Source organism: Tachypleus tridentatus, unplaced genomic scaffold (genome assembly GCF_004210375.1).
Source record: "Tachypleus tridentatus isolate NWPU-2018 unplaced genomic scaffold, ASM421037v1 Hic_cluster_2, whole genome shotgun sequence".
Lineage (NCBI taxonomy): Eukaryota > Metazoa > Arthropoda > Merostomata > Xiphosura > Limulidae > Tachypleus > Tachypleus tridentatus.
Genome location: NW_027467782.1, coordinates 35,381,342 through 35,391,565, shown reverse-complemented (window position 1 = coordinate 35,391,565; position 10,224 = coordinate 35,381,342). Strand labels below are relative to the sequence as shown.

At 34.0% G+C, this 10,224-nt stretch overlaps 1 protein-coding gene across 5 annotated transcripts in view; it reads right to left on the bottom strand.

Moving 5' to 3' along the window:
• The window catches only part of LOC143242170 (uncharacterized), a 125,256-nt gene that overhangs the window by 21,962 nt on the left and 93,070 nt on the right, over positions 1-10,224 (bottom strand). For 2 of the 5 annotated variants that reach the window (XR_013022503.1, XR_013022502.1), the window contains one exon: positions 2,720-3,140. The exons of the other annotated variants lie outside the window; for them this stretch is intronic. The gene's annotated coding sequence lies outside the window, so the exon portion shown is untranslated. Of the gene's footprint in view, positions 1-2,719; positions 3,141-10,224 lie in introns of those variants that run through there. 5 annotated transcript variants of the gene reach the window in all.

Genomic DNA, 10,224 nt, shown 5'->3' with positions numbered 1-10,224 from the left:
TAGTTAAAAAAACAACACATTCTATTGAACCTGATGTTTACCTTTCTCATTTTGTTCAAAGCAAGTTATTAAGTTTGGTTTAAGCAATTTATTGCTCAATGCAGTGATTAATATAGTGTTTCTAGAATTGAAATGCTAAAGTTACCTTAAAAACAAAAATTGTATAAGATTGATAAAATGTATTAAGTAAAAGAAGATATAACAGGAGTAAATGTGATTTTTAAAGAGCAATAATATTTCTATCTTTAGGAATTTGGTTGTGAAATGTATATTTTTCATTAAATATTCATTATTGTAAAATAAATGGTGAAAAAATGAAGCAGTGCGAGTTTAATTCATTGATTGGCACATATCAAAAGTTAAAAACTATTTGTAAATGCATAGTTGTATTTATTGAATACAAAAAAATATTTAATCAACTTTCTACAAAATTCACAGAAGGATATAAACAAAAGCAAACATAATGCATTTCTGACAGTTAAATAGAAATAACAAAAAGTAAAAACAGATGTATTGATATTATTAAACTCAGATTTAGACCTTGAACATGAACCAAAAAAACAGTGAGAGTTTGCAACTGATGAAACTACATTCTAATAATAAAAGTAATACGGTCTGAACACTATATTAGTTACCTATGCTCATAACTAGGTATGTTTTTATTTCTGATCTATGTAAAAAAGACTTGCTTTGATCAAAAGTTAATATTAATTCTACACCAATTTATTGTGATATCCAGATCAGTTTTTTAATTTAATTATATTTACGATAACATCAAGTTAATGCATACATATTTTACAGATTATTGAATATTACTAAAAGTTATTTCTAGTCCATGTTCAAGGTTTGAAACTGTGCCTAATCCCCAAACTTAGTAATTCAGTTTTTAAATGTACAAATAGTTTTTCTGTATATTTTTATTTTAATTATGGAATTTTAAGCACAATTCTAACATAGTAAACTGTGAAACCTGAATACATTTATTTAATGGTTTGTCTTATTTTATTGCAAACAAACAACTACTAGATGAAATAGTTTCAAACTTCAGAATTATTTTTATGAATTGTATAACTTGCACAAATAAAAGTTAACATTTTTATACTGAAACCATATTTCAGACAAGTATTTACCTCTTCTCACCTCAAAGCTGTTTCAATCTTGATTTGCTCTCTAAACATTGCAAAAAAAAAACTTTTCACCTAGCTCATCAGTCTTTTAAAACATGTACATGATCATGCAACAACCTTCCAACAATCCTTCTGTACCAGCACAGCTAATGCAGTCTATTATTCTAGCATAATTCTCACTTTCAAGAACTGTCATGTTCAAACAAGAAACACTGGCACATCAGTGGGGAAGGAAGTGGTTGAAGTGAGGCAAGTATGTATCAAAATACATTGTCAGGATTAGAAAATGTTAACTTCTGAAATGGTCTTCTTCTCACCCCACTTTGAAAAACTAGAGGGACAGATGAACATGCAAAAAAACAAAATCAAGCAGAAAGTAACCACCCTGAAAGAACTGGTGTGCAAGATTAAAAACAGAAGTCACATCTGTGTGGTATAGAACTATTTCTCAAATGGGTATGTTCTTTACCCAGTAAAGAACACAGTACCACAAAGAGGGAAGAACAGAATGGGCTAGCTCCTACTTGCATTGGGGAAAGACATATGATACCAAATAAGTATAAGTGTTGGAAAACAAGATTTGAATACCATGACAAAGTTGAAAATCTAGTGTGGAAGTGATAGCAACTCATATAAGTACCAATTGTACATCTTCAGGTTACACTGAATTATGACAAGTGAAACACCGCGTTGAAACACCTCATATGAGATACTGTAAGCAACAAGTGCAGCTAATCTAGTCAAAATGCTTTGTATCAGATATTGTGAGCAATAATTGCAGTCCATCCAGGCTAAACAGCCAGAGAAAATACCTTTGATATGCAGCTGTGTTATGAGGATACATATAAATATAAACACATATTTTTACGAGTGTGAACAAGAGAACTGTCATAACTGGCTCATTGTCAGCATACATATCCTACTTATGTACCAAAGTACCAAACATAATGACAGTGAAACATATAAAGGTATAAGAGAGGCTAGGACTAAAGGACCATGAAGGGTACATGAACAGACCAAGTACAATCTGCCTAGGCAGAAAATGTCCAGGGGAAGTGTCTTGGAATACAACAAATAATGCCAAGTGAAGTACATCTGGGTAAAAACATCCAGTGAAAGAACTTTACATGAGTTTGCAAGATCGACAAGTGCAGTATGCTCAGACAGAAAACACCCAGGGGAATTGTCTTCGAGATAAAATATTATGGTCAAGAGTAATCCACCAGGAAAAATATCTAGAGAAAGTATTTTAGGATATGCTAGATAATGCCAAGTGCAGTCCATCCAGGCAAAAAACATCCAGTGGAAGCACCATGCATGAGAACTATTTGATCAACAAGTGTAGTCTGCCCAGAGAATCACCTTAGATGTACAATACTGTGGCCAAGTGAGGTCTGCAGGGAAAGACATCCATGGAAAGCACCTTAAGATATGTTGCATTATGCCAAGTGCAGTCCATCTAGGCAAAAATCTTTCAGTGGAAGTGCTTTGCATGAGAACTATTTGATGAACAAGAGTGGTCTCCCCTGGTAACACCCAGGAGGTAGCACCTTTGGTATAAATATGATCTGGTCAAGTACTGGTATAAAACATGCAGAGGAAGTGTCTTGGGTTAAGACAGATTATGTCAAGTGCAGTCCATCTAGGCAGAAAATATCCTGTGGAAACACCTTTCATAAGAATTTTGTGAGCAACAAGTGCAGTCAACCTGAGCAAAAATGTTCAGGGAAAGTGCCTTGGATCCTGATTGTTATATTACAGTGTAATCATTGTTCAGTATCACAGTAAGAATAACAATGCTAGCCCTCTTGTTGTTGAGTGGGTACACATAATCTACAAATTCAATTTTAGTTTATTGTACAAAAACTACTCAGGAGGAATCTTCCTTGGTCCACCACTCCAAGAAGTGGAAAGGACTCCTCTACTTCACTAGAAGAAAAGGGAATGGAATACATGTTGGGGAGTCCAGAGGAATGACACAGCAGATACAGTGCTATGGGTGTCTGCAATTCCCTATATAGAAAGACCCTAATTATAGGAGCCATGAGTCAGTAGGGATAGGCAAAAATCTTTATCTGCTTTACTCCACAGACCACAGTTGTCCAGAAAAATAACAAACCTATAAACTATGAAAATGGACTTAAAACAAAAAATAATAAACAACACCTAAAGTACAAAACCACTAAATGAACTTAGAAGGAAAAAGATAAACAAACATCAAACTTGTTAGTCCACTCAAAAAACACAAAAGTAAAACCTATCCTGAAGAACATTAGAAGAAACAGGCAACCAGCTAATAATAACAATTATTTTTAAAACTCAAATCCAATCACAAATTAGACACAACTGGTAGTAAAGAAAAAGCAACTTGCAAACATTAACAGTGAAAGGAAGTACAAATAATGAGCCAACACACCCACAAAAGTGGTCAAAGTTATAATTACCCAAACAGTAATGATCCTGCATAACTTGGACATGTATAGAAAATTAAACAAAACAAAAAATGAAACAAAACAAATTGAAACTAAAGTATCTGAGATGATAAAAGAAGTATAATAATCTAACTTACCAAATAGTGAACATATAAAACATGAAAGAGCAAACTTTATAGAGTGAGAAAATTAGACCAATCCAAAGCTAAAATGACTTGATAAATGTGTATATACCTTCTGAAGGGAGTAAAACTTACCACAGGCCTTCTGGGAAGAATAACAACACCTTACCCAGGAGATTACATGAAGGTATAAAAAGTAGGAGTGTATAACAGAAAGAAATCACAAAGTAGTTAGAACCTTCCTACAAAAATCAAAGCCTGTGTTTCCCCAAGAAAAATCAACCCTGAGAACTGGAAATTGTGTCAAAACCATGACTACTATGAATAGAAATTCATCACCTGCCATAATAAATCTCATATTTATATGAAAAATTAAAATTTGGAAAATGGAATTATTTCTAAAACAAATGAGTAGAAACAGCAGAAATTAAACACAGGAAGTTAAAACTGATAAAAATTTGTGATTAAGCATAATCCAAATTCTGTAGTCACATGTACAAATTAAAAACACACATCTATACACTACAGGGTGGCCCGTAAGTCCATACCCATCCATATGCTATTATGTTATATTCAATTACACATGTATTATAAATTTGTTTCTTTTTTTTCTCAGAGAAATATGGCCAATGTAAGCCCATTTACACTTGAAGACCGTATTGTAACATGTACGTGAGTGCAGCAAGAATGAGGGACAGCACACAGATACACTGGATGCATAAGATATATGGATGGGTAGGGTCTTACAGGCCAGCCTGGAGAATGCTGATCAAGAAAGTGTAAGTTGTGCTAGAATAATAGAGTGAGCTAGGTGTTCTAGCACAGATGGTGCAGTAGGGTTGGTGAGGGTAGTCACATGACCAGCTCATGTTCTGAAGGTGTGCAAAACTGTTGGGGTATAGTAGACTGCCGTGCAAAAAAAAAAAAAAGAGTTTTAGCAATGCTTAGAGGGTAAACTAAGATATTGAGAGAGCTTTGCTGGTGAGAAAGACCATCTAGAATATTTTATTGGGTTGAGGAATAATTGTGAGTCGCTTTTTCAAGTTAAAAAAATATATTCATAAATTAAATGCTTTCACAAAATATTTCATGTCATTTGGTAGATAATTTTTGCTCTAATAGATGGTGTGTTTGATTTTCATATGTCTTTAATTTTGCTTTCATTTTCAGCTCATTAAATGGAATGTCAAGTGGACAAAATCGAGCATTTTCGACACCATCTGCTTTTCGCATTTAATTTCGTTTAAAACAATGCATACTATATACCTAGGTATTACATGAAATAAAGTATCATAATAAATGTTTTGGGTGTAATGTGTTCATGCATTGAAGTATTGTATAGTCTTGCATGTAATGCTTGAATGAAATTATTTAAAAACGCTCACGAATTATTCCTCAACCTAATATTATTTGCACATGTGTGTGTATATAATATTTGTACAAATTTGTAGCTTTGAAATTTCAAACGATTTCATTATAATACATTGTTTTAAAGAAACAATTCATCTCCAATCTCCGTCATGAAGGGTAATTACATAACCAAAAGTATATTCTTTATACTAAATCAGTCTATCGTGTATCAGGTTTCACCCTCAGCACAAAGAGCTCATAATCCTACTTTGGCAATACTGTACATATGGTATTATACAATGGTGGCAGGAATTACATGTAGCTACTTGAAAACAATGGTTAACAAATAAGATTTTAACATAAGTTTTAATTTCTTAATATCAAAATGAAATATTTAAATTAATTGTCAATCTTCACTTTTCTTTATAACACTTTTTTGCTCCAAATTTCACAAATCAGATAATCTTTTTACCCCTATTCTTCAGTTTTAATACTTTTAATGCAGATTACAAACGTTTATTATAAATACTGTTAAGACAATATAATTTTATAGCCTGCACTTACCTTGTTTTACTCAGATATAGACAAGTCTAACCTACACACAACGCCCTCTTTTATTTAAAATATATATTCAGGAAAGTACTAAAAACAGTCCTATCAAAACTTATGGTCAACTTTTAAAGATACTTCAAATTTGACTGCAAAATGTACAAGATCCACAAATTGTAAATTACTTCATTTCTTTTGTATTTTTTACTTGTTGTTATAAGAGTGACTAAAATGTAAAAATTAGAAAACTGTTTGGATACAGGAATATCAATGTAAAAAAAAAAGAAAAAAAGATTAATTTATGCAATAAGAATGCAAGCAAGAAGCTATTCTGCACCATTATTTGAACTGTATATATTTATATACCGACTAGGTGATTTTTAGCTTGTTATTGGTTACATATAGTTCAAACAGCAGTAAAATAATAAAATGAAAGAAAATGAGATGCAGTGTTACAAACCTGAGGCTGTTTATGATAACTGTAATTTTATGCATCATTCTAGAAAGAAAAAAAGGATAATTTACATTTATTTTGCATTTTGTGTGGTGATTACTAGGTCAGTTAACTAGATGAGCCCTGTGCAGTGTTAGGGTAAATAAAATAACAAAAATATAACGTTCTATGCAAAAGAAAACTTCTGATATTCATGTAAAAACTTCTAGGAGTTATGCAAATGAAATTTGAAAATTGGTAAGACGAAAACCAATTTTAATCCTGACATAAAATTACTTTTACTCAGACTAGTCTAAGTCATATTCTGACGTTCACACACAAATTCCAGTGAAATGTTTCCGTATAGTTTTTTTCTTACAGAGGTAACGTTTTTGTTGGATGTGTATTGCCAAAGTATCATCAGTTTTCTAAGTTTGTAGAAGATTCTCGACACCAAGAATCAACTAAGTGAGTGTTGCTGAAGATGTGGAGTGTTGTTTAATCGGGTGCTTAAAGTGCATGTTGCAAAAAAAAATTCATTTACATTTGATATTAAAGTACCTTCTATCATGATGAGATGTGATATTTCTATGATAAAGTAAACGATTATGCCTCTGCTGTTTTCAGAGTGAGATATACTGTATGTGATAAATACGAGGATTGTAGTATTTTGTTTTTCTGTGCAATGTGTTTCAGACATTATGATGATGTTAGTGTTTACATGTTTGTTTATGTTGTAAATTTATATTATTTTATCTTTGACGTTTCCTTGACAGTTGATGTGTAGAATTTTAATGTGTTTGATCATTTTGTTGTGCTACTTTTCTTGCATAATTATAAGTGATAAGTGATGTGGTTTGAGGTTGGGAAGGTGGATGTAGTTTTGGCCAGACTACAAAGAACCTTGAGGGATTCGTGTCTTGGTTCGAAAGTGGGGAATTCACTCAGTTCAATTAACATCGCTAGTAAGTTTGTAGTGAATTCGGTGGGGTTGAAGGTGTGAGTAGTCTTTGTGCGTGTAGCTTCGACATATGTGCGCGTTGTTTGAGGTTGGATGGCTGTGTTTGTGGTCTGTAAGAATGTTGGAGTTTCTAGTAGTGGTTGTTTTGTGGTATGAGTTGTTGAGTGAGTGTTGAGGGGCTGTGTGTTGGTATTCATATTTTAAATATAATTCTGTTTCTGATCTGTGTATTTGGGACAGCCTTGTAACTGGCTGCATGAGAGCCCTGACAGTTTGCACATGTGATTTGGTTGCGCTCTTTGAGGCACTGAGCGACCTCGTGCGGTCCTTACATCTCATACATCTGTCTTTGGTCATACAATTAACATTAGTGTGTCCGAACTTTTGGCATTTGTAACATTGTGGGATTGGTTTTTGATGTGGTTTCTCTGGTTCGATCGTGTGTGTTTTAAAGAATGGAAAGCAACTGTCTTTTAGTAATTTGTTTTGTTCACCTTAGTATTTACGATTATTTTGACAAGTGGAGTTTTTTTTTTTTTGTTTCTGTTTTAAATGAGATTATTCGTTCGGTTTTTGTTATGTCGTAGCCTTGCATTTTAAGTTCTTCCATGATTTCGTTATCTTCGATGTCAAAATCGACACCTCTGATAACTACAGTTGGTTGTGTAGTATTGTTTTTAGGTGTCTGGATCGTGGCTCTGACCCCGAAGGCATCCTTGGGCCAATGAGCCAAAATGTGGGTGAAATCGTCTGATTATGTACATTTTGTCAGACGACTTCCCAACGGAAGAGCTTTTAGTCGGCTGGCTGGTTTGTTGGTCCGGTGCCGAGTCCGAGTTTTCACTGTTTGAGGCTTTATCTTCAACTGCCTTGTTCAGGATTTCTGTCATCTCTTCATTTGACATGGCTTCTCCTGTTGACCTCAGTCTATATTTTTTTTTTCTCATAGTTTTACTAGTCCTTGTAAGGACTGAGGGGTTGCCTTTAAGAAAAACTAAAACAAATTAAATAATTGCTTGTCCTCTACACTATTCTTTCTAGTGCACACGTCCCTTTTCCTTCCTGACCGACCTACTCGCCGCCAACCGAAAGCACCTCCTCGTGGAAGCTTCGCCACACCAACGCTGCCTACCCTACACAAACCATGCCCTTGCACAGGAAACCACCGACGGAAGAGCACCTCCAAAACGCCACATTTCCTATACGCCCGATGGAATACGGGACTTGAAGTCTCTTCAGTTTAAAGACTGAATGTTTTAAATTGATCGGTCCATATTAATTTTCTGTTGAATGTGATGTCTCGAAATTTAATGGTTGGGGAGAATGTGTCCAGCATTTTAAGTTTGATTTTTGGAACGGATTTATTTTTCCGGGTGATTTTTCAGTTGAAGATTATAGCTTGAGCTTTGGTTGTGTTCAGTGCTACTCGCCAAATACTAGGCAGTTACTCTGTTAAGGGTGGTTTGACTTTCGAGGAGCCAGCAGGGCTTCATGTAACTTGCTCCATACTGTTAAATCGTCAGCGTATTGAGAGGCGTTGATATACGTTAGCTTCGGGAAGAAAATGTTATTAACATACATGATATATTCTACATATCTGAGTACAGAACCTTGCCGAGAGGTAAACGGTGTGAGATGTTGCAATATTGATTTTGACTTTGGTTGTTCTGTTGTCTAAGAAGCTTGAGATCTATCTTGTTAAGGTTGGCGGGAAATTGAATAGAGGCAGTTTCTATTTGAGACCATGATGCTCGACTGAATCAAAAGCTTGTTTCACGTCAAGAAATAATCCAACTGTGGTGTGATTTTTATTTGTATGACTGAGTTTGTTCACCTTACTAAGCGGTCTGTCTGTTTCTTCAAGAGCGTTTATATTTTAGATAGTAGCGTATTTTTCCCTAAGTTTATCAACACTGTTAATCAGGCTAATGGGAATCTACACTGCGCCCAAATTCGGGTTCCATTTGGGACACCCTAGCGGATTTTTTTTCTTTTCGTAAAAGAATCAAATTTCATGTTACCCAAAGATAAGATTATAATTTTGGAGACATACCTTTTAACACCATTTTCGTTTATTTTCGAGAACAACTAGAACAACAACTCATGTTAGTTTTGTTACAGGAAGTTCAGAAAATATGATTTTATATCATTGTTATGAGATAAAAGGCTGTGTAAGTGTAGATGTTGTTAATTTATTTTGAGAGTAAATAGCTTATGATTGTTCGTAACATGACATTTACAAGCTATTAATTTAAAGTAAACGTTATAACGAGTTTAATTACGTAACTCGACAACAGTTGCACATTGTGTTTGTAACCCATTGCTGTTGAGATTATCGATTGTCGTGTGAAATTTATTAATGACAAGAATATAGCGAACAGACGATTAGGTAATAAAGATAAATAGTGTGAAATGAGTGGGAAAATGTAGACAGACCGACAAAAAACGGTTGCGGGTTCGAATCCCTGTCCCACCAAACATGCACGCCCTCTCAGCAGTGGGAGCGTTATAATGTGACGGTCAAGAGTTGGCGGCGGGCGATGATGACTAGCTGCCTTCCTTCTAGTCTTATATTGCTAAAATTAGGGACGGATAGCGCATATAGCCCTTTAGTAGCTTTGCGCGAAATTCAAAACAACTCAAACCGACGAAAAACAGGCGGAAAGTTATGAAACGGAAAGTTAATGATCTTGGAAAGTTTGACGATTAATATAGGCATAACGGTTAATATATTACAGTGAGTGTTGAGAAAAAAGTTAAAAAAATCATTTATTTCGTCAAAGGAGTTCTCAGCATAGATCTATATCTTTGATATTTTAAAATCATAGTTTTAGCTTAATTTCTGTAACACGTATCTTGAAAAAAGCCAACTAAGCTTAATGTTACCATTAACCGACTTAAGTCTTACCGAAAGAATCTGACTGTTATGGCGAGATAGCAAAGAAAAAATATTTTATTGCAAAGAAATTGATGAAATTCAAAAAAATATGCTGTTAAGTTTAACGTTTCTAAAAAAGTTGCAAATGAGAAAAATTGACACCAACCTTCCTTAAGGTAAAAGTGAACCAAAAATATAAAATATATCATTGAAAAATCCTAAACAAATCGTTTAAAACAAACTATAAAGAGAGAAACACAGAGCTGAAATTTCTCTACAAAAATGAAGTGAATTTCCGAAGCAAACTTACAAGTTTAACTTCGTCTGACGATTAAACTTTCGTCAATACATAAAACCAAACCTACTATAAAG